Below are 24,859 nucleotides of genomic sequence, written 5' to 3' on the forward strand. Positions count from 1 at the left end.
GTGCCAGATAAGGTTTATTTTGATAATGTTTTTTGTAATTTGAATTCTAGTTTCCCCTAGTTGTATGTTGTAACTACTTTCATTTCAGATTGTTCAAAACCACCAGTTACTTTTTATACTTGGGCTGAAATGTTGCTACTGCTCTCCCCCACTCCCATTTCTCTAATCTTTATAGTCAGTAAATAAATCCTTGTATGCGTAAGAAAGACATACATTTACAGAAGGTATAGTATGAGCAAGTGAGGAATACTTGCAAATTCCAAATAATTTCTCACTACACTTGGTGGTTTATTAATTTTCTTTTTAACATATTTAGTTTAATTAATGTGAAGCTTAAATAAATGATTTATGAGTGTGTTTACCCCAACGTAAATTTAAGCTGAAACTCATTTCTATTAAAAATTAAAAGGGAAAACTGAAAGAAAAAAAAACCGAAAAACTGTTGGAGTGGTGGAATAAATAACGATCATTTTTTCTTCTTTATTTTCCTTTTGTTTTCGGTCATTTTGTTTAATGGGTAAAGAATTGTTTTTAAAAATAAATTAAAGAAATAAAGTAATTTGGGTTTCATTATAGACCACTCAGACTTCCTTGGGTCTGTGGATTTGTGAGCCTTCTCTTCGCCTGGAGACTGCTCGTCAGCATCAGCAGCTGAGAAATCAATTGAATGGGGACTGTGACATTCACACTGTCTGTCTCCTCCATCCTGCTCTTGGTGCTTAAAAGAAAGTCATTTATTCTCTTGTGACTCTTCTGCCACTACATGATGAAGGCTTTGCAAAGTGTCATTTAAGTGGGACATCCATCACTTATAGCCCGGCTCCTTCACTTGCCAAAGACTCTCACACTCCAGTACCTGGGATGTAAACAAAGATAATGTGTTTGATTTTCATATTGATCTTGTCTGTCTTAGAGCATGACTTACTCTGCGAGTGTTCTTTCCAGACCAAACGGCCTTCCACTGACCTCCCCTGCCACAGCCCATGATCTCTGCGTCCGCAGCCCTTCCCCAAGGCTGCAACGGTACCCACTCACGCTTTCCTCCCTCTGTTCCCTTCTCTTTCTTCTCATCTCAGACAATAAGATGAGTGATGATGAGTCCTTAATTCAGATGACCTCTTACAGTTTATAAGGGCCTTTATGAAAGGATAAATGCACTTAAAGGGTGGAGAAGTGTTACACAAAGAACTCAGACTGTGGAACCAAAAGTCTTAGGGATTTGCAAACTGTTTCTACCATTTACTTGTTTCACATCTAGGGAAGGTTATTTAAATTTTTATTTTCATTTGTAAAATGGGGGAAATTATTTCATCGTCTTGATGTGAACATTTATTTGTCCATTTTTTAATTTATTTATTTAGCAAGTATTTGTTAAGTGCCAGATCCTATTCAGGGCACTGGAAATACAGCTCTAAACAAGACAGTTCACATTCCTCTCTTGTATAGCTTTCATTCAAATTGATGAGTCAAGCAATATAACTATAAATATATTATAATATTAGATAAATGGCATTGTACATGTCTAGTAACGCGTTTAGTAGGTTTCAATAAATAGTATCTTCTTTTTTCTTTCTATCATTATTACAGCTATTAAGATTTCAATCAGTTTATTTTTCTTTTCCTGTTTATAAAAGAAATGTGATAACTTCATGATGTGTCAACTTGGCTGTTCTGAACTACAGTCCCCAGAATTCCTTTCCTAGAATGTTTCCAGTTAGAGCTGGTTACAGGGATAGTCTTTCAAAAGAGTTAGAAGAAGAAAAGGAGACAGCAGCCATCTGCAGCAAGCACACATCCTCTGCAGTTATTTAATCAGACACTAACTTCGATACTGCAGGGAAGGGATCTGCAGGTAGAATTAAAGCCCTTAATCGACACACTTTAAGTTAATCAAAAGGGAGTCTATTTTGGGTGGGCCTGATTTAAGCAGTTGGAAGCCTTTTAAAAGAGTACTCAGGGCTTCTTTGAGCTGTTAGACACCAAACAGCAGCTGGATCTGCATTTTCCCTTCCTTCCTCCAGGATCTTCCTTCCTTACTGCCCGCCTGTGGACAACAAGTGTCAGCTCATGCACGTGGGGTTACAGCCTGCTCATGATCTTCCCTTCCTGCTACCTGTCCTAAGGGCCTCAGACTTTAAATATGTTTAATACTACTGGCTTACACCATATCTATATATGATATGATATGTACATATATATACTATATCAGTTAGAGTTCAACCACACAAGCAGAACCAGTGGTTGAACTGTAACTGATATGGTTATATACACCCATTTTCAAAAATTTGTTAAGATTCTAAATGGTGGATAGAAATTATCATTATAAATATTTAAATTCATCTGTTTTCACCAAAAATATAACATATGCGTTTTTCCATAACATTACAATCTCTCTGGAAACAAAATTTTATTTGCTATATACAGTTATTATGTGAATGCATTTAGAATAACTATTGTATTTCATCGCTGTAAATAACATTGTAATAAACATCTTTGTGCATAAAGCTTATTTTGTATTATTATTTAGGGACAGAGTCCCAGAGGTGGAATTGTTAGTTTAAATGGCATATGCATTTTGTGGCTATCAATAAATAACAGGTTTTGAAAAGACTGTAACCTTTGTATTCCAACCAATAATGCACAAGAGGCAACTGAAATCTTGTCTAAAACAATTACACACCCATACAACTTAGCTCACCCATACAACTTAGCTCATTCTCCTTAAACTACCATAACCTGCAAATAGCACAGTGTGGAGTTTTCCTACAAATTTCCTTCCTGTCTTTACTATAAAATTTGTGAAAGTCTTATCAGAGTTTATGTAAGAATATTTTCCTTGCCTGAGTGCCATTTGGTATCTGTTATTTGTCATTATCTTATCTTTTGACATGTGCCACAGAGTTCTTTATCTAACTTTTACTTCTCTGTAGTAAAAGACAACTATTCTAAGTGTTTTTGCTATAATTGCTCAAATTTCATACTGCAAGAATAGGGTCTTTCTCAGTTAGTTAGATACACTCCTATGACTAGTTTGCTAACTAAAAATGTTCTATTTCTCCGTTGAGCACTTAGAAAAATATTACTACACGTTTCCTTCATGTCCTTTCCTCTCCTCTATGTCATTGAACAAACAGTTCTTGGGCACCTAAGGAAGCAGGCTGGTCTCTATTATCAAGGTGATTAAAATGTCCCTGGGGAGGCAGATAATACACAAGTAAATGTACTTAGCGTTTTGAAAGTACAATGATGGAAAGAATCACAATGCAATTATAGAGAATCATGAGTGCGTATGTATTTAAGAAGAAAGATCTCACTTAAATAGAGTGACCAGTGAAAGCTCTCTGGGGAGGTCACATTTAGTAAAGGACCTGAGGACTAAGAGAGATTAGTTACGCGTGGAATTTACTGGAAGAAGAATGTCCCTGACGGAAAAAAATTCAATGTTCTGAAATTACCTGTTCAAGGACTGAAAGTGGATCAGTGTGAACCACGGTGGGTTATGAGCAAAGAGGCATAGAGTGAGCTGGAGAGAGCACAGGGGAGGTGGAGCTCAAGGAAACCTCAGGCCAAGTTTGTCTGGTTTTGTTTTTGAGTACAACAGGAAACCAGAGAAAGCTTTTTATTAAGGGAATAGTGGGAACACATTTTCATTGAAATAGTAATTTAAAAAAGTCGGATATTTATTGAAGTGTCTATTTGCTAAGGACTTTACATGTATTATCTCATTTAATCCTCAAAATCATCCAAAAAGTGATATAATCAATCTAATTTTATGTCTGAGTAATTGGAGGTTAGGATAACTAAGCAATTCACTTAAGGTCACAGATCTACTAAGGCTCAGTCACTATTTAAGCTGCTGCTCTTCCCACTACCCAAAACTGTCCAGTTTTCTGAAACCAATCACAGTGTTAGGCAGTAAATAGCTGTTGAATGAATTATATTAATTTTATCTGTTTTTCTCTCTTGCTCTCTTAGTAAGATTGTTCTATCTCTTTCTTCATTTTCTCTTTCCTCAAACTCACCCAGGTTTTTCATCCCTTGTAATTGGGTCTTGGTTATAATGTCTAGCTTTTAAGTGATTAACGTGGCAATTCTACACAAGGAAACATGAATCTTCATTTACAGCTATTGTTTGGGCTTTTTGTTCTGGTTTAGAAAACTCTAAGTTTAGATATTTATCTAAAACTACTTTGCATCTTGAATCCTTTCTTAAGGCTCAGATATGTGAAAAGAGCAGAGCTTATTTATTACGTCTCGGGAGCCATTCCTCTAGACTGAAGCTAGCTGCTCTTAGCGCAGTGGATAGCACTGAAGATACAAATCTATTTCCCTAAGATTGAATCTCATCCTAATCTGTCTTGACTTCCCATAACAGTTGCTTCTATCTCTATGATTGGGCACATGTAAGCATTTCTAGCTAATTATCACTGGGTTGTAATACATATGACTGAGAAAATGCACCCTAGAATGTGCATTAAGTTTTTGAAGTAAGCCTTTTATGAGATTTATGCCAAGATATACTGAGTTGGACATTCTTTGCTTAATATCCAGAATACACCTTTAATAAAACTGCTTGGTATGAATTTATTACATTTTATAATGTAAAGTCTACACTATAACATATTTCAATATCTGAAGATATTTTTAAAAATCAAAATTACTTGCTTTATACCTGGCCATAATGAAGCAATACTATTCCTGCTTTTACATTCAGTTATATTTTTTTCTGTTAACAATCACTCAACAAAAATTCCTGAAGTATGAACACTGTGGTGGGAGCTGGAGATACCTTGAAATCTAAGAGAAGTGTCTCGTCATTTAGAGTTAACATTTAGGAAAGGAAACAAAAGTACAATCACTACAGTGACACTGTAGCAGAAGTTTCTAGTACCAAGTAGTGTGGGGCTCAGGGAGTGAGCAAAGACTTCATCAAGATGTTGAACTTTGAGCTGAGTCTTGAAGATGAAGTCTTTGAGCTGAAGAAGAAAGGATAAGGAAGGTCAGAGAGAGAACAGCATGAGCCAGGAAGAACTATGACTTATTCATGGAATTGGTAGCATTTCCTTTGGAATATGAATTGGAGCCCAGAAAACACAAAGGAAACAATAAGAGTTGAACTTGAAATTAAGGCAGGACTGCTAAGGAGTTTGACATTGAACATCCAGGAAAAAGGGAACAATTAAAGTTAAGAAGGGAATAAAATGCAATTTGTGACTTAAGAAGATTCTTGAGTTGCGGGTGTATAATGCATTTTATTGACAATATCTTACCAATGTGTATTATTTCCTGGGAAGAATGCAGTCAATACTCGCCCCTTCAGAATCTAATATATCATTGATTTGTATATTCCAAAACCACTTAGATACTGTGGTGGAACAGTAAGATTGTTAAAAATTGGCCCCACGTACCTCAAACTCTGGGTGTCTTGGACAAGCAGTCGCTAGAACCTGGGACTCTCTCACTTCTCCCAGGAGGAGGAGCTCCACTGAACTCAGCTTCCAACAGCTATCAGATCTCCAGATGACTGGCAGCTGTCATTCTCAGAATACTCCTATAAACTGATGCCTAAATTCAGAGAGGCAAAAAAGAGGACTGAGGGAGTGTTGAGAAAGGTTTCTTGGAGAAGGAAAAATCTGAACTGGGTCTTGTACGCATGAGTAGAAAAAAAGATGGGGTGGCTCATTTGAGGTAGAGATGGCATTTTCATCAGTCATGGAGGAAATAAGAATTGTGACAAGTTGATGTGATTTGAAAGTAGGTTATAGATATGAGATTTCATTGAGGCATTGAAAAAGAATTTAAATTTACACACATTAATATTAATATTTATAGAACATTAATCTTTAAAATCTGCTTCTCTGGAGATCCTTCCTCCTCCTAGCTTTAGACACATTGGCTATGCAAGCTACATAGGTAAATTTTGCACATTCATGTAAATTGATCACTTTATTTCTTTATTTATGTGTTTTTATATTTTCATTCAACTAGTTGTTGAATGTCTATTATGTTTTATAATCTGGAAATTAAAAGATAAATCAGACTTGATACTTTTCTTCAAGGGGTTCTAGGTTTGTTAGAATAAAACAAAAAGTTTACAAATAAATATTTGAAAGTTATTATAATAATTAAACAGAGAAAGGAAGGAAAAAGTGTTATGAATGCCCAAGTCATGGAAAACAAGAGAGAAAAAAAAGTGATCGTCTCTGACATCCACAGAAGAAATGGCTTTCAAGCTGGATCTAGGAAGATGAGTAGGAATTTCAGAGATAGGTCATAGAAAGGAAAGTCATTCTAGTGGAGAGAATAATTTTAGATATGTCTGGAACATGTATTTTTTGATAATTGAAATTTGCTCACTTTGACCTATAGTCTCATTTATTTTTGTACTGTACCCTGATGTTAAAAGTACGGGGAACACTGAGATGAGGCATACTATGAAATAAGCTGTGAGGAAAGGAGGCCCACGACTTGGACCCTAGAGCCCTTTTTGGATTAGACGTTAATTAGAAAAGTGTGTCGTTATCTCGATTCAGTGACCTTAGCTCTAAAATAAAATTAGTAATGTTACCTCTTTTCTAGGGTCATTGTGAAGGTTGGGAGAGATGATATAAAGCTCAAAGCACAGTGCTCAATATGGGTTAGCTCTTTCTACTATACCTATCCTATACATTCTTGCTTTGTCCCAGCTTCATAACAACTAATCAATTTGGTATGTCTTTCTTTGGTATCATTACTAAGCCACAGATATAACTTTTAAATGGGGGAAAAGCTGCCCATGGACAAAGTCCTGGGCTAAATCACTAGAAAGCTCATTCTAGAGCACATAGATTAGCTAATCAAACTTGTTTTAATTATCCAATCAGTTTCTAATCAGACAACATTCTAGATGCTGCTCATATATTTCTTTATCTTGTCTATAAGATTATCAAAAGAGGCTCTTTCAATGATCTTGCTGATGTCCAGTTATTCTATGGCCCCCCTAAATGCCTCTACTTTACCAGTTGTAAAGAAAGAATATATTAGGCCTTGGGGAGAGGATCCAGCCATCTTTGTAAATCATGGCACGCAGCCATTTAGAAATACATCATTTTCCTTAACATCTTGTCTTCTAACTCTGGTATTCTTTCCTGCTGACAGTCCCAAAATGTTGGTGCCTACAAATTAGATTCCTTTCAAAATATTCAGAAACACTAGAATTTTGGGACCTATTTGAAGAGAAAAACTAATAACATATCCATGGTCTGTCAATTTTTATTAAGCCATGCCACCTTTCATTATTATCCTTATGTCTTCACATGTCTTCTAACTCAAACTATTTTATTTCATAATATAATCATTAGAAGTGTACTATTTTTGTCTGTAATGTAAAAGCAGTTTTTGTTTAGATTTATGGCCCATAAAACAATGTAAATACTAAACATTGCACCACAAAAGTTTAATAGGTAGTATTAATAAACAAAAATCTATTGTCTTTTTCAACTAATTTCTTTTTCTCTTTTCCATTTAAATTCAATGAAGACCATATATTTTTGAAAAGATGAATTGACTTTACTCTCTCTTCTTTTCCTCACAAAAATCATCAAGATTACATTAACATTTCATAGAATAGGATTTGGCACTAGAGACTAACAGAAAGAAGTGTAGATGAATTATTCACATCTGAGAGGAAAGTCAATTGGAGAAATAAACATTAAAATGATTTGCAATCTGCAGTTATTCAAGAGAGGCAGAATCATCAAGTGTAAGAGAAAGATGAGAACACCAGGAAATAAATGGCTCAATTGATTTAGGGGATGTTTTCACAGCACCCAAATTTTGAGAAAAGGCCTGGATCGATCCAAAAGTCCCATTAATGTCTTTCATATCTAAGATAGTGAAATTACATATTTTATTGCCATTTTGACTTTTATTATTGAATTGGATTTTCTCAGGGGCTAAAATCATTCTCCAAATAAAACTTAGAAAAATGTTTAAAGTTATATTAACTTTGGGACAGCTAAGATATTATTTAGTAAGTTATCTTTTTGATATCCTAAATGGCCGGGAAATAATGTCCCAAGAGTCAGAACTGAGTCCAAAATTGCCCAAGAAAAGCAAGGAATAGCTTGCGAATGATAAGAACATGACTTTAAATGCACACAATGTAAATTGCCTTCCTGGAAGGAGATGAAGCAGCTAAGTATAACAGAAAGGGTGCTGGCCTTGGAAGTCAACAGACCTATACTCTAATTCTGGTGATGCCCTTGACCCATGGGCAAGTTACTAAGCCTCTCTAACCTGAAAAACAGGCTTTCTGATATTTAGCTGTCTGTAGGTAGGAAGGACTTTGCCTGGAGCAAAGCAGACAAATAGCCAATGTTAGTTTCCTCTTTTTTTTTTTACCTCTCACTAAATACTGTGATAGCTCCACATCACAAGTAGGATCACTTTTCCCCTTGGCACTCCCATTCCACACAGAATAAAAACATGTAAGTGCATCATGATGTGGATAAAAAGCTGTTTATCTGGATATCCAAATTGGCTAAGTCAGAACAAAATGAGCTTACATGAGGAAACACTATTTTAACTATGGAATGGTTGTATGTGATGGTTCTGCTTTCATGATGGTGGTAGTAAGGACAAAGTGATGATTGTATAGATAGAGTAATTGCTAAACTTTTTGTAGTTCTTTTACATTGAGATCATTAATAACATACACACACACACACACACACGAGTTTCTTATATTCCAGATTTTGCTATTTTGTATGCATTATCTCACTTAAGCTGAAAAGATAGATCCTATTGTTTCCCTTTTCTTAGAAATGGGGAAATAGAGATTTAACAGTGATAAAACTAATATCAGATATTTAGCAGGGTGCACAACATGTTCTGGAATTCCAGCCTCTCTGATTTAGATCTCATGTTCTTACTATTAGAACAAACATTAAAATGACACAAGGAATTTACATCAAGCAAGCTTGGCAGTGTCATAACTGGGACTTTTTCCTGGTAGAGCAGATCTTCTAGAAGAATCTTGCAGAAAGTGACTCCATTCCTGCCTTAATGATGATCTTGCTAAAGAAAAATAGTTGTTTCTAGCTTAGAATCAACAGGAATCAGGAATGAAGTGATTTGTGGAACAACAGCTCTACTGCGATCTGTGGAACTTTTACAGTAACGTGAGAAGTAATGCTTCTCAGGAGCAGACTTGATGGAGCAGCGGGAGATGGGCTGGAGGAAAGGATAGAAAGGGTGAGGGAGAGAGAAAGGAGAGAGAGCAAGAGAGAGAGTTATTCTAAGAAAAATATACATGCAGTGGATGAGATGAATGGAGTGGAAAGTCTCCATGATGAGTATGTAGCAGTATTTTTTTTATGAGGATATTGTGAATACTGATCGAGATAAAGCATGTGAAGTGCTATGAACAATGCCTGACACAATAATTTTTCAGTAAACACTAGGTTTTTCCTTTATCATTAGTGTTGCTGTTGTTATTACAATTATGATTAGAAAAGACAAACTTATGTGGAAGGTTGTGTAGGTAGAAAGCAAAACACAAGAGGAAGGAAGGGTGGGGAGAGAATGAGGCTGGGAGGGAGGCAGGGGCTCCAGAGAGGAGAACACTCACCACTGGAAGAAAAGCAAATCAAAGCCTTTCCAGAAAGGAAGACATGAAGGGAAAGAGCTCATCATAAGGACTTGCAGCAAAGACAGTTTGGTACATACACTCTCACACACACATGCACACGCTTGCATACCTAGAATATCAAAGTCTCTTCATTTGCCTTTTACAATTTAAAAACAAATATTCTCAAATACGTTTTCTCATTTGGATCTTCCAAGAAATCTGAACGTGGAGTTGAAAGACTATCCTCATTTTACAGATGAGAAAAAATCTGAGAATCAAGATGGTGAGTGTTTTTCTGAAGTTTGCACAGTTAGTGAGTAGTGGATCCTAGACCCAAACTGAGCCTTGAGGATCAATGTTCACATTGCTGTCCAAGGCTCCACGCTTCCAAGATGTATAGAAGAAAGTGCATAGAAGCTGGGAGAAAACAGTTTCCCAGACATAGAGGACATAAAAGTAGGCTTGATTTTGTCATAGACTGTGAAGGGAAATTGATATTCTATGCAAAACTTCCATCCACAATTTTTAGTTTATGCAGAATGCAGGCATTAATCCGATGTTTATAAATTCTACCATAGTATAAGCATGTTATTCTCAAGCTAACACTTTTGGTTTCAATTTCTAATTAATGAAATTTAATTAGTTCTGGTAGAAAAAGTGGGGTCATTAATTATGAGACTAGTGTCCAGAAAAGAGGAGGTTGCACATGGTCTATTTTAATTTCTACTGAAATCGATCAAAATCATGACTATAGATATGTATGTATTTATACATGTTGTCTATTGAACAGCAAATCAGGAACTGAGGAAAGAATAGCTGGGTGCACTATCACTCTTTTTGCCTTCTCGTTTAATTTCCCTAGACTTCTCTTTTTAATTTTTAAAATTAATATCATCTTCGTCACAGGAAAATGGAGTGTTTCAGATATTAGAAGTAAAGAGTAGCATGATTTCTGGAAAGAGAAAGGTCTTTGATGGCAATCATATCTGGATTCAAATCCAGAGCTAATAATTTACTAAATGTGTCAACCTCGGCGTATTATGATTTAACTTCCTGGAAATCTTGTTTCCTCATCTGAAGTGAGGATAATAATACAGAGTGTTATTCTGAGAATTTAAGACAATATATAATGCCCCTAGTACAGTATTAGCTATTATCCTCCTCCTCCTTATTATTGTTATTATTACTATTTTTTAGGAATATTAGCCCTGAGCTAACATCTGCCACCAATCCTCCTCTTTTTGCTGAGTAAGACTAGCCCTGAGCTAACATCCGTGCTCACCTTCCTCTATTTTATATGTGGGACGCCTGCCACAGCATGGCTTGATAAGCGGTGTGTAGGTCTGACCCGGATCCGAACTGTCGAAGCCTGGGCCACCGAAGCGGAATGTGCAAACAACTGTGATGCCACCGGGCTTGCCCCATCCTCCCCATTATTATTACCTGTACAAATGGGAATAGTCATTGCTGTCACATTCTGAAAGATATTTCCTAGATTGTTCATAAAGTCTTTTTTTCTGGCAAGTGTTCTTATTAGGACTTTTTAATGGTAGCTTTTCTTTGAAACAGGTATATAAAGAAAGCTATAAACAGACATTTTTCCATTCCATTGTCTTTAGTCTCTTGAAATCAACAAGGTTGATAATTTAAAAAATAACTTTTATAAAAAATTTTAACATCTTAAAAATTGCAAAAAATCAGTAAAAACTCATTTTGATTCAAATGGTAGCTGATACAAGGAATGGAAGAAATTATCGAGCAATTGTTGAGTGCTTACTGTATGCCAGGCATTTAGTCTTCATAACATCACGTGAAACAGATGTTGTCCCTGCTTAACAGATGAGGTCCCTGAAAGTCAGAGATGTTAGTTACACATACAGCAAATGGCAGAGCTGAGATTAGTACCCAGTTGTACTCCAACATCCAGGCCTTTTTCTAAACCATCTGGACTCCTAGAAGAAGTGTCCCTCTCCTCAGGAGTGGTGGAGAGAGGAAGCAATACTTATCGATCACCTATTATACGCCAGTCTCTAAAGAAGCTGCTTTAAACCAAGACTCGGCTTGGTCCTCAGAGTATCCTTAAGTTGTTATTAGACATACCCTGGAAAACTAAGACTGTCAGAATAATTTGCTTACCACAGCACTAAAAAAAGAGTGACTGAGGTAGAATTCAAAACTAGGAAGGTCAACATTAAAACCTGGACGCATTCCAGGGCATGATGTAGCCACTTTCTATGGTAAATTCTCACAACATTCAGTTGTGCATATAAAGAGATGAAACCCATATTCTCATCAAAAGAATAATCAGGGTAGGAGACCTGCCGAAGTGGTTAGCCATACACTGTTCATTTTGGTATAGGCAAAAACGTTCTGGACTTAGCATTGGAGGTCATGGTTTATTCCCAACACCACTACTTATTCACTGCATTGCCCTTTTTATAAGTTACTGAACACGACTGAACTGTTTCTTCATACGTAAAATATGGGATGTGGACTGAATGATATCTAGGGTCCATTCCAAATTCATCATTGTTTCATTCTAAATTCCCAGATGGTCTTTTTGTTTGTGATAAACATCTTTCCTTTAGCTAAAGCTAATAATATTCTCTCTCCTACTGTCAGTTTCTTATGCAGAAATCCATAACAGACCAAAGCCAATAATATCGTGATGAATCTGTTTATTTCTTATTTTTCTCTATCCTTCACCTAAAGGCAGAATGGATAAGAAAATTTCCTAGTATTACAGTTAATAATAATAAGCACAATAATAATTAAAAGGATATAATTAAACAAGGCAGCTGTCCAAACACAGTTCTAAATTCTTTACTTCATGAAACCCACTAACAGAATCAATAGGTCTTGATATAAAATTGATGTTTGTATATAAAATATTTATTAAGCACCTAAGGTATTATGTTAGGTAACATGGTCGATATAAAGATGAAGAAAACAATATGAGCATCTTTGCAACTTTGCAGTAAATTTAAAATTATTTAAAAATAAAATTTTACCTAAAGAAGACAGCATACCAATTCTTGAGAAATATATTTCCTCATAAGTACATAAAATATATAAAGTAATTGCTACAAGATGAGGTGATTATAATTAATTCTATGCTAAAGCATAATAAAGATTTTTAACCTTGGGTATTTGAGATTTCAGTGTCTGAAAGAGGAATGTGAGGCAGAAAAAGGAGAATGACAGGAGGGGGAAGTTAGAAAACCATGATTAAGCTTCATTCCTCGGCCAAGCTTTGTTCCTCTTAATTCTTTTTCTAATCCTTTGTTTCATTTAATAGTGCCACGTTTTGGCACTCAGAGCTCTATCAGACAGAGTATCCTTCTCACAGGTACACATAGTATTGTAGGGGAAGACATTCAAGTAAATAGATAATTCAAAACCTGGGTAAGAAATATCATGATAGAAATTAGCAGAGGGTATTAACATGGAATAATATGAAATCATGACTTTTTTTGTGAAGGTAGGCAAATGTGAAAGCCTTTTATGTTTGTAGAACAGTAGAAAGTTTATAAAGCATATAATGCAGACGGGGTTGTAGTATTGAAGTTAAGTGTGTCGGCAGAAATCAGATAATGACGGGACTTACATTCCCTCCAAAGAGTTTAAACTTTGAACTTTTAATTAAACTTCACGTAGAAAATCTTACAAGTAGATTTTGATCATCTTTCACTCTATTTTGACTCTCATTCTTTAAAATAAATAATAATTACAATAATATTCAACTTTTTGGTTGTTTTGATAACAGTAATCTATTAAAAAAAAACTAAACAAATTTATCAAAATAGTTCTGATATTGGCCTTTTATAGATATCTGGATGTTAAGTTAAATGCAGTGGTAAAAATGTCCTAGTAAGTAAAAATACGTATTTTAGAAAAACCACAGTAACTCTTGACATTCTGGCAATGTCAAGAAAATCTATGATAACCAATGAAAAAATGTGAATAATGATAGCAATGATGGCATATCCTATAAAATTCTATAATTCTATAAGATGTTTTATTCAGTATTACCATAGTACATATTTTTCAGAATTGAAGTCAGGCACATTTATGCCATTGCCAACAGTTCCATTAGGTCAGAAGCCTCCTGAGGACAGGCATTGTACTTGGTCCATGTTTGTATGTTCATTGCTCAGCATAGAGATTGACGCTGGGTGAAGATTCATGACATCTGGTATTGAAAGGTGGAAATAATAAAGCTTTTATTGCAAGAAAATATTTTTAACATAAGTAAGGGTGCTTTTGTTTCAGAAAACAGGTTTGACGCCCATCTCTGCCATTATGGCTATGTCACTTATTTTCCCCGAATTTTTCTCCAATCCTTTTCCAAAACAGTCTCACAGTCTCCTTAGCTGTAAATTTGTAAAAATGTTGCTCCTTGTTCTTCTTGTTAGATTATTGTGAAGACTAAGGAATACATGTAGATATATAGATATATATTTTATACATACGTAAAGGAGCCACTATGATCACAGTGCATCGAGTAAATGTTCAACAAATATTTATCAAATAAATGAATAAACAATTAATAATGAGCCAATAAAATCATTTAAAGACAGGAAACTTAAGAAATTTGAAAATAAGTACAAAATAATTATAATACTTAAAGAAGAAGAATAAAAACAGGATACTATAACTACTAGGAAACATTGTCTTAAACCTTTTATGGAAAGTTAAGACTAATGAATTCAGAAGTTTGACCGTCTACTTAACAATATTATCTGTTCAACTTTGCTCAATGCAGACAAAAATTGCTTATAAAAAATAAGTTAAAAAATTATGTCATACCAAACTTTGGAGAAGCCATATTTGATGGGCCAGTACAATTGAAGGAAGTTAGGAAGAGAAAGGTGGAAGGTGACAGATGTGCTACTTCTCCCTGTTCAATATCTTTTTCCATTACTGCTGCAACACAGCCTCTGTTTCCATATGGTTGGGTAGAGATGAGCCACCCCATCATTTTCCAGAGGGGTGGCACTGTGACATTTGTTTAGCAAATCCGAGACCCCATTTCCCCAAACACTTCCTTTAGATGGTTCCTGGGATAGTACGTATCCCATGCAGAATTGCTCGGGTCTCAGGCTCTCCTGGAGAGCAGGAGAAAAAGGGCCTCTTTGATGTTGCTATGAAGATGTCAGCCTGGGGTTGTGCATTGCTACCTTTGCCTGAACCTACTTGAGAGTGAAGCCAACACAGAGCAAAGCAGAGACGAGAGAGAAAGTTCAAGAGTACAGGTGACGTCATTTGAACTCTGACCAAGCTATGTTTTTTACAAGAGTCAATGAGATTACATTTGTTTTTAGTTTGAGTTGGGTTTTTGCTTAACTGAAAGAAATAAGTATAAGTAATGTGTGTTGTTAATTGTGTTGAATACTTAAATAAATGAGGTTACATAAATTCATGACACATTCAAGGATCTAAAAAATAGCATTATGGATACAGATAAGAGGCAGAGGCACATAATAAAGCAGGAGTTAGGCGGATGCAAATGTTAAAAATGTTGGTCTTTATCCTAAGGGCAATGAAGGGTCACAGATGGGTTTTATGAAGACGTGTAACATGATCAAATTAACTGTTTTTATTAACAAAATAAAGGATCAGAATAGACATTTCTGCCACAGAAAGCCTTAGGAACTCAGGAATACTTTGGATATTTTTACATCTCTAATCCTGTATCCATGTTCTAATGCATCCATTCCCCAACAGAGGGCTTATATTCCCCATGTGGTAGTCACCATATTGACTATGACTAATGAAAGATAGGACTGACTTAAAAAGATACAAATGATACAGGTCCCTTTCATCTGTAAAGGTTAGAACAACTTAATTATGTGAAGAGAGGAACATAAATGGCAACCAGCTGTTGAGCGGAGTTCCTACTCAAGGGCCCAGAAGATTAGACTGGGTCCTTTTTAGGGGTTAGGGTGGGTGATCTTATGCCCCCATGGCCACTGTCAACTGTTCTGGGACACATATAGCCAGTATTTCTATGAGATAACCTGCTGGTCTGGCATAGCCAGGTGAGAACTATAAACTGGAGATCTTAATGTACAAATGCATCATGGCCTAGGAATAACCATTGCTAATGTTTTTAAGCGTTTATTTATGCCAGACATTGTTCCAAGTTGTTTATGTGTATAATTCATTTAATTCTTACAAAACCCCGTGAGATAAGGGCCATTGTTATTCCCCATTATATAGATGAGGAAACTGAGACACAGAAATGTAAATGGCTTGCCCAGGGTCATGTAGATTGAGCATAGACAATTTGGCTCTAGAGTCTGAGCTCCTAATCACCAGGTATTACTATCTCTGTCACTCTCACCAACTTGGGAGATAATGTGAGCCATTCCCCAAACATGTCTGAGGAACTAATCTAGGGGGCCAGTACCTGATTATCTGAGGAAGAACTAAGCTTCATGCCTGCCTGGAGTCGTCTAAACACAGACTACAAAGTTACGTAACTTAAAATGAGAAGCACTAGATACCGAATAACTTGATTTAGTTTCTTATGATATTTGTGTGTATTTAATTTCAGTTATTCTCGCCAGAGGATAAAGCAGTTATTGTTACAGTTAACCCACTTTAGAGATGAGGTCTTTTAAATCTTCTGAAAATCCTTTGTTTTGAGTCATATTTTATCTCCAGCCCGTTCTTGGCCTGAATAAGTTTATTATTTTGTATAACAAGAATTTGCCTGCATGCCTTTCCCCTCATTAATGGAATTAAAAGCAGTGGAAAATGCATAATGTTTGGGCAAGAAGACAAAGAATGAGAGTGATTGGGTCATTTGAACTATATAGGGCATGACAGCTCTCTTTACAGTAATTTCATTTCCAATATTGAAAGAGCAGGAAAAATGCCTTGGTAAATAAGACTTCTTGCATTTCCATCTGTAGTTATGCAATTGCTTCTCTCAAAAGAATAAAGATTGTTCCTGTGTGCTTGATTCCTTTCACTCTCTGGTAATTTCCACATCACATTGCTTTACATCATTTGAAAGGTTCAGTTTAGAGCCAAAAAAGGTTGTATGAAAACAGTAAAAATTTTAGGGAAGAAAAACCAAAACAAAACAAAGACTTAGGGGAAAATAAATCCTGATTGTTGTAATTATTTTCTTTCAATACGCAATTTCTAGTTTTGTTTGAACTTTTTGTTTTCATATTTGTAAGTTATATTTTATAAGCTACTCTTTTCAAAAACAGGATAGAATTTAAGGACTAGAATTGATTAAATACTTTTTCTATATTTGTAGAAACATACTCACAAATACCATTTTCCTGCATTTCCCTATTAGCCTTAGAAATTAGATATTAGTCTTCTCATCTTAAAAAAGAATATGAGATTTAGAAGACGTTTGATCATTTATAAAGTTACAATCATTAAGTAATAGAATCCGAATGTCTTCGTTCCTTACAAGTGGCCCAAAGCAAACTTGTAAGACAATTGGTATCTCTATGTCCTCATTACAGATGAATCAAGACGTTAAATTTCTCTAAGGTCAGTGGTGTAAGGTAGAGTGCATTTTTATTCTATGTAATTATTTTATGCTAATGAATATGATATAGGTGGGTCTCATTGTTATCTCTCCATGAATTCATTATAATTCAATATTTGTGCAAATGGATTCTATAGTATAAGGTGTGTTCCAGATATGATTCTATTTCTCATACATCTTTATCAATCAGTACTTTGACTGTAGAATATATTGATTCCATGGCACTTTAGTTTCCCTGACTAGTGTTTGTTTTTTTTAAATCTATAAACAGATATAAAGAGACTCAATTACATTGTTATTAATCACGTTATAAAGGAAAATATAATTCTGGTAGACAAATTCATAACTCCTTGAGTGCAACTAGAAATATTGCTCTCTGCTCTAGCAAGTAAAGAGAAGCTGGAGGAGGAGCCTCAGTTGGAGACTATATGGTGGTACCTCATGATCTGTAACTGCAAAGCTTTGGCCACATCCTTGGTTAACCACAGGAAGGTCTTTAATTATTTGGTGGTAGTGTCTGGAGATAACTTAATTCCATTGCAAAAGAATGTGTGAAAATTGTCTCTTTTTTCTTATGGCACAGGGATCAGAGAATAGGGAAAGAATAAAGAGGAGAGAAAGAAGTAAGAGAGTGATAGAGAGAACCAGGGAGACAGAGAGAGAGAAAGACTGAATAAATCCCAGGACTTCAGATACTGGATATGTTGGAGCCAGAGCTGAAGAAATGGTTAAAGAATTTCTTCTCTTTTTTTTTTTTTTATTATTATTAAGGTTATAAAAGTTATCCTTGTGAAATTACAGTTGTACATTATTATTAGTCATGTTGTAGTTACACCACTTCACCCCTAGTGCCCTCCCCCCACCCCCTTTCCCCTGGCAACCACCGATCAGTTCTCTTTGTCCATACGTTAACTACCACCTATAAGTGGAGTCATACCGAGTTCCTCTTTCTCTGTCTGGCTTATTTCACTGAACATAATACTCTCAAGGTCTATCCATGTTGTTGTGAATGGGACAACTTTGTCCTTTTTTATGGCTGAGTAGTATTCCATTGTATATATATACCACAACTTCTTTATCCAATCATCAGTTGCTGGGCACTTAGGTTCGTTCCATGACTTGGCTATTGTGAATAATGCTGCAATGAAGATAGGGGTGCATAGAGCTTCTGAAATTGCTGATTTCAGGTTCTTAGGATATATACCCAGTAGTGGGATGGCTGGGTCATAAGGTATTTCTATTCTTAACTTTTTGAGGAATCTCCATACTGTTTTCCATAGTGGCTGCATCAGTTTGCATTCCCACCAACAGTGTGTGAGGGTTCCCTTTTCTCCACAGCCTCTCCAACATTTGTCACTCTTGGTTTTGGATATTTTTGCCATTCTAACAGGTGTAAGGTGATATCTTAGTGTAGTTTTGATTTGCATTTCCCTGATGATTAGTGATGATGTGCACCTTTTCATGTGTCTATTGGCCATCCGTATATCCTCTTTGGAGAAATGTCTGTTCATGTCCCCTGCCCATTTTGTAATTGGGTTATTTGATTTTTTATTGTTGATTTGTGTGAGTTCTTTGTATATTATGGAGATTAACCCTTTGTCAGATAAATAACTTGTGAATATTTTTTCCCAATTAGTGGGCTGTTTTTTTGGTTCAATCCTGTTTTCCCTTGCCTTGAAGAAGCTCTTTAGCCTGATGAAGTCCCCGTTTGTTTATTCTTTCCATTGTTTCCCTCATGTGAGGGGTTATGGTATCCGAAAAAATTCTTTTGAAGCTGATGTCAAAGAGTGTGCTGCCGATATTCTCTTCTAGCAGACATTGTTTCAGGCCTAATCTTTAGGTCTCTGATCCATTTTGAGTTTATTTTAGTAAATGGTGAAAAAGAATGGTTGATTTTCATTCTTTTATATGTGGCTGTCCAGTTTTCCCAGCACCATTTGTTGAAGAGACTTTCTTTCCTCCATTGTAGGCCCTCAGCTCCTTTGTCAAAGATTAGCTGTCCATAGATGTGTGGTTTTATTTCTGGGCTTTCAATTCTGTTCCATTGATCTGTGCATCTGTTTTTGTACCAGTACCATGCTGTTTTGATTACTGTGGCTTTGTAGTATGTTTTGAAGTCAGGGATTGTGATGACTCCAGCTTTGTTCTTCTTTCTCAGGATTGCTTTAGCAATTCGGGGTCTTTTGTTGCCCCATATGAATTTTTGGATTCTTTGTTCGATTTCTGTAAAGAATGACATTGGAATTCTGATTGGGATAGCGTTGAATCTGTAGATTGCTTTAGGTAGTATGGACATTTTAACTATGTTTATTCTTCCAATCCATGTGCATGGAATGTCTTTCCATCTCTTTATGTCGTCGTCGATTTCTTTCAAGAAGGTCTTGTAGTTTTCGTTGTATAGATCTTTCACTTCTTTGGTTAGATTTATCCCAAGGTATTTTATTCTTTTTGTTGCAATCGTGAATGGGATTGAGTTCTTGAGATCTTTTTCTGTTAGTTCGTTGTTAGCATATAGAAATGCTACTGATTTATGTATGTTGATTTTATACCCTGAAACTTTGCTATAGTTGTTGATTGTTTCTAATAGTTTTTGTATGGATTCTTTGGGGTTTTCTATATATAAGATCATGTCGTATGTAAACAGCGAGAGTTTTACTTCTTTGTTGCCTATTTGGATTCCTTTTATTTCTTTTTCCTGCCGAATAGCTCTGGCCAACACCTCCAGGACTATGTTGAATAGAAGTGGTGAAAGTGGGCACCCTTGTCTTTTTCCTGTTCTGAGAAGGATGGGTTTCAGTTTTTGTCCATTGAGTATGATGTTGGCTGTGGGTTTGTCATATATGATCTTTATTATGTTGAGGTACTTTCCTTCTATATCTATTTTATTGAGGGTTTTTATCATAAATGGATGTTGGATCTTGTTGAATGCTCTCTCTGCATCTATTGAGATGATCATGTGGTTTTTGTTTCTCATATTGTTAATGTAGTGAATCACGTTGATTGACTTGGGGATGTTGAACCATCCCTGTGTCCCTGATATAAATCCCACTTGATCATGGTGTATAATCTTTTTGATATATTGCTGTATTCGGTTTGCCAAAATTTTGTTGAGGATTTTTGCATCTATATTCATCAGTGATATTGGCCTGTAGTTTTCCTTCTTTGTGTTGTCCTTGTCAGGTTTGGGGATCAGGGTGATGTTGGCTTCATAGAATGTATTAGGGAGTGCTCCATCTTTCTCTATTTTCTGGAAGACTTTGAGAAGTATAGGTATTAAATCTTCTTTGAATGTTTGGTAGAATTCTCCAGAGAAGTCGTCTGGTCCTGGACTCTTATTTTTGGGGAGGTTTTTGATTACTGTTTCTATTTCTTTACTTGTGATTGGTCTATTCAGATTCTTTATTTCTTCCTGATTCAGTTTGGGTAGGTTGTATGAGTCTAGGAATTTATCTGCTTCTTCTAGGTTGTTCAATTTGTTGGCATATAGTTTTTCATAGTATTCTCTTATGATCCTTTGTATTTCTTTGGTATCTGTTGTGATTTTTCCTCTCTCGTTTCTAATTTTATTTATTTGAGACTTCTCTCTCTTTTTTTTTTTTAGTGAGTCTGGCTAAGGGTTTGTTGATTTTGTTAATTTTTTCGAAGAACCCACTCTTTGTTTCATTTATCCTTTCTACTGTCTTTTTTGTTTCAATATCATTTATTTCTGCTCTAATTCTTATTATTTCCCTCCTTCTACTGACTTTGGGCTTTGTTCTTCTTTTTCTAATTCCATTAGGTGTCATTTGAGGTTGTTTACGTAAGATTTTTCTTGCTTATTGAGGTGAGCCTGTATTGCAATGAATTTTCCTCTTATGACTGCCTTTGCTGCGTCCCAAATAATTTGGTACGGTGTGTTTTCATTTTCATTTGTCTCCCGATAATATTTGATTTCTTCTTTAATTTCTTCAATAATCCATTGTTTGTTCAGTAGCATGTTGTTTAGTCTCCACATTTTTGGCCCTTTCCCAGCTTTATTCTTGTAGTTAATTTCTAGTTTCATAGCATTTGATCAGAAAAGATGCTTGATATTATTTCGACCCTCTTGAACTTATTGATGCTTGCTTTGTTTCCCAAGATATGGTCTATCCTTGAGAATGTTCCATGCGCACTTGAGAAGAATGTGAAACCTGCTGTTTTTGGATGAAGTGTCCTATATATATCTATTAGGTCCATCTGATCTAATTTTTCACTTAATTCTATAATTTCCTTGTTGATTTTCTGTCTGGATGATCTGTCCATTGGTGTTAATGGGGTGTTAAGGTCCCCTACTATTATTGTATTACTGTTGATGTCTCCTTTTAGTTTTATTAAGAGTTTCTTCATGAATTTTGGTGCTCCTGTGTTAGGTGTGTATATATTTATGACTGTTATGTCATCTTGGTGGAGCGTCCCTTTTATCATTATATACTGCCCCTCTTTGTCTTTCTTTATCTGTTTTGCATTGAAGTCTACTTTGTCTGATATAAGTATGGCAACACCTGCTTTCTTTTGTTCATTATTGGCTTGGAGTATTTTCTTCCACCCCTTCACTCTAAGTCTGTGTTTGTCTTTGGGGCTGAGGTGTGTTTCCTGGAAGCAGCATATTGTTGGATCTTGTTGTTTGATCCATCCTGCCACTCTGTGCCTTTTGATTGGAGAGTTCAATCCATTCACGTTCAGTGTGATTATTGAAACGTGGGGGCCTACTGTTGCAATTTTATCACTTGCTTTCCGGTTCTTTTGCATTTTGTCCTGATGGAGAGCTGTTACTTTGTATTATTCCTTCTGCTTATCTCCTTTGTTCTGGATTTTGTAACCCCTTTCCTTTTTTTGATTTTTCAGGAATGAGTTTCTTCCTGAGCAGTTCTTGAAGAGGAGGTTTTGTGGTGATGAATTCTCTTAACTTTTGTTTATCTGGGAAAGTTTTTATTTCTCCATCATATTTGAAGGATATTTTTGCTGGGTAGAGTATTCTTGGCTGCAAGTTTTTATCCTTCAGAGTTTTGAATATTTCATTCCAATCTCTTCTAGCCTGTAAGATCTCTCCTGAGAAATCTGCTGATAGCCTTATGGGGTTTCCTCTGTAAGTTATTTTCTTCTGCCTGGCTGCCCTTAGTATTTTCTCTTTGTCGTTGACTTTTGCTAGTTTCACTATTATATGTTTTGGGGTTGGTCTTCTTGCGTTAATAAAGCTTGGAGATCTATTGGCTTCTGTGACATGAAGTTCCATCTCTCTTCCCAAGTTTGGAAAGTTCTCAGCTATTATTTCTTTGAACAGGCCTTCTGCCCCCTTCTCCTTCTCTTCTCCCTCTGGTATACCTATAATCCTTATGTTGCATCTCCTAATTGAGTCAGATAATTCTCGGAGAGTTTCTTCATTTCTTTTTAGTCTTAATTCTCTCTCCTCCTCTGCCTGCAGCATTTCTATATTCCTATCCTCCAAATTGCTAATTCTGTCCTCCATATTATCGACCCTACTGTTCAGAGAGTCCAGATTTTTCTTAATCTCCTCCATTGTGTTCTTCATCTCCAGTATTTCTAATTGGTTCTTCTTTATGGTGTCAAGCTCTTTTGTGACATAGCTCCTGAACTCATTGAGTTGTCTATCTGAATTCTCTTTTAGGTCGTTGAGTGTTTTTATAACGGCAGTTTTGAAATCATCGTCATTTAGGTTGTAGATTTCATTGTCTTTGGGATTGTTTTCTGGATGCTTATCATTTTCCTTCTGTTCTGGAGATTTAATATATTTTTTCATACTGCTTGATGGTGTGGGTTTGTGCCTCTGCATAGAGATAGAGTTTAGTCTCTGCTTCCACTTGTTGCGACTGGTGTGTGTGGGGGGGCAGCTGTTTAGACTGCCCCAAGCAGGAACCCTGTCAGCTGTTACTGAATGGGTCTGGACCCCTCCTCGTAATCACAGTGGTCCTGTGGGGTTCCTCGTCGGTTGTGGGGGCTATCGCAACGGGGCCTCAGGCTGCTGGTGCCTACTGCTGCAGCCCACCTAGACACGCTCCCTCCTTGTGGTCTGCAGCAGTGTTGTGGGCTTTCCCATCAGCGAGGAGCAGGATCACCTATAATCTCCGATTTGTCCCTAACAGAGTCCATCAGATCACACTTGTCCACTATAAGTCCCAGCAGAGCTATGGGTATCTTCTGCAGTCTGTCATTAGCTCACTTAGCTGTGCTGCTTTCGCCCTAGGGCCTTCCCGCCTTGTGATTGCCAGTTGGGACCTCTCCACTAGTGCTGTGCAGAGGCTTTCACTGAGGCTGCTGTAAGCACCTGGAGGCCCCCCGTGGGCTATGTAGTCGTTTCACTGGAGCTCTATTCTGCCCCACTTTACTCTCATGGGATCTCTGGGAGCCCCTTGCCTCGTCTGGGACACAGCCAGAGTCCGTAGGCCTGGCGGTGGCTTGTAAGCTGCTGCCTTGTGGGGAATTCTGCTCTAGGGAGCTTCATGGTGTTCCGAATGCTGTGCGGGGCCTCCCTGCCAATGGCGAGCAGAGGTCCTCCCAGTGTTGGAGCTCCACCCAGTCCCCAGGCGCGTCCACGGGAAGTCCGGGCAACCCCTGTACCAACCCGTGTCCAGGAGACCATGAGCCCAGCAGCAGCTTGTGACCTGGAGCCACCCTGGGGGATCCGCCCACCGGGAGCTTTCCTTTTTCCTGGATTCTGGGTGTGGCCTCCCTGTTAATGGCGAGCAGAGGCTTTCCCTGCTGGGGAGATGCAGGACCCCGGAGCCTTCCCCACGCCTCAGAGCCAGACACTGGAGCTCCAACCGTGTCCCCAAGCATGTCTACGGGAAGTCCGGGCAACCCCTGCACCGAGCTCCGCGCCAGGGACTGTGAGCCCAGCCGCAGCTTGCAGTCTGGAGCCACCCCAAGGGATCTGCCCACCTGGAGCCTCCCTTTTTCCTGGCTTCTGGGCGTGGCCTCCCTGCTAATGGCGAGCAGAGGCTTTCCCTGCCGGGGAGGTGCAGGACCCTGAAGCCTTCCCCCACGCTGCAGAGCCAGGCTCTGGAGCTCCAAACGTGTCCCCAAGCACTTCTATGGGAAGTCAGGGTGCCCCCTGTACCGAGCCGTGTGCCAGAGACCATGAGCTCAGTGGCAGCTTGCGGTCTGGTGCCGTGCCAGGCCCGCCAGGAGCCTCTCTTTGTTCTGGTTTCTGGGTGGGGCCTCCCTGCTAATGGTGAGTGGAAGCCTTCCCTGCCAGTGGGTGTGGGGCCCTGAGGATTTCCCCCTGGGCCTAGGTGCGATCGCGGGGGGCTTGGGTAGCGGTGTTGTCACCTGTTTCCATCATCGCTCCGCTGGTGAGTACACACTCCTGTCTTTGGTGTCTGGCGATGCTATGGTGGAGTCCGTTGGAAGAGAGCCTCCTGCAGGAACTAGGCTGTCCGGGGGTTGGGGGTCAGGGGTCAGAGAACTTTCATCTATTTCCACCTCCTCCGGGGGGGTGGGGGGGTAAGTCTGTCCGCGTTCCGATGTGTAGTAGCACGAGACTTTTAGAAGTCTTGAGATGCTATCTGGGTATCCTTTATTAATCGGTGAATGTCCAGTTAGTTGTAGATTCGACAGGGGAGAGACAAAGGAGCCCTCTCACTCCGCCATCTTGGTCCTGCCTCTCAGGACCTGTTCTTTTTAAGACAAGTCATAATAAACTTTGACGTAAGAACTGCTTCTCCCATCCCTCCCTTTTCTTGTTCTCTATTGAA

General features: G+C 37.5%; 1 long non-coding RNA gene across 2 annotated transcripts; it reads right to left on the minus strand.

The window, feature by feature from the left end:
• Window positions 1-281: 281 nt before the first annotated feature.
• Window positions 282-24,554, minus strand: LOC102149455 (uncharacterized). 2 transcript variants are annotated; one of them, XR_002809281.2, is made up of 5 exons: window positions 24,435-24,554; window positions 13,643-13,802; window positions 11,388-11,458; window positions 5,409-5,565; window positions 282-856 (listed from the first exon to the last, which is right to left on the minus strand). It is a non-coding gene; the product is annotated as an uncharacterized lncRNA (long non-coding RNA). The 2 variants fall into 2 exon arrangements; XR_011440671.1 differs by lacking the exon at window positions 5,409-5,565 and having other exon boundaries at window positions 443-856.
• Window positions 24,555-24,859: the final 305 nt, after the last annotated feature.

This window comes from Equus caballus, chromosome 7 (assembly GCF_041296265.1).
Source record: "Equus caballus isolate H_3958 breed thoroughbred chromosome 7, TB-T2T, whole genome shotgun sequence".
NCBI classification, from domain to species: domain Eukaryota; kingdom Metazoa; phylum Chordata; class Mammalia; order Perissodactyla; family Equidae; genus Equus; species Equus caballus.